This window comes from Penaeus monodon, chromosome 33 (assembly GCF_015228065.2).
Source record: "Penaeus monodon isolate SGIC_2016 chromosome 33, NSTDA_Pmon_1, whole genome shotgun sequence".
NCBI lineage: Eukaryota > Metazoa > Arthropoda > Malacostraca > Decapoda > Penaeidae > Penaeus > Penaeus monodon.
In genome coordinates this window covers 12,970,880-12,971,418 of record NC_051418.1, presented here as the reverse complement: position 1 = coordinate 12,971,418, position 539 = coordinate 12,970,880, and positions in this window count along the sequence as shown.

Here is a 539-nt window from a genome sequence, read left to right as displayed (position 1 = left end):
ATGAGACATTGTTTCTCTTTCCTATAACACAGAAAGAACCAGTCAATCATTACCGACCCTGAAAGTGTTTTACGCTTGTATCAAAGTTACTACTTGTCACTGAACTGATTTTAGGCCAATTTCCAAGGAGACGGAACGGACGTTGGCAACAGAGAAATTCATTTGCGAAGTAAACGGCTTAAACAGTCAGTTGGTTTCGGCCGATATTATTTTTTTTCTATTTTTGTAACGCTTGTAGCAATGTTGTTGTTTATCACAAAATTGGATAGTTATATAAGGAAGTAAAGGGTAAAATGAGTGATTTAGAATTAGCTGTGTAAGTGATTTTGCCGAAGAGAGAATGTTAAAGATTCAATTTAGATACAATTTTGCCAAAGAGAGAATGTTGCGTCACAGAATTTTCTTTCATGAAAGAGAAAGATATATTTTCCTTCAGTGGGTGTTTAGTAAATGTATTTGGTTTGACTCGATAAAATTAATTAATCAAAATGCTCTTTGTAAACGCGATTTCAGCAGACTCATAAACCCATACAAGAAAT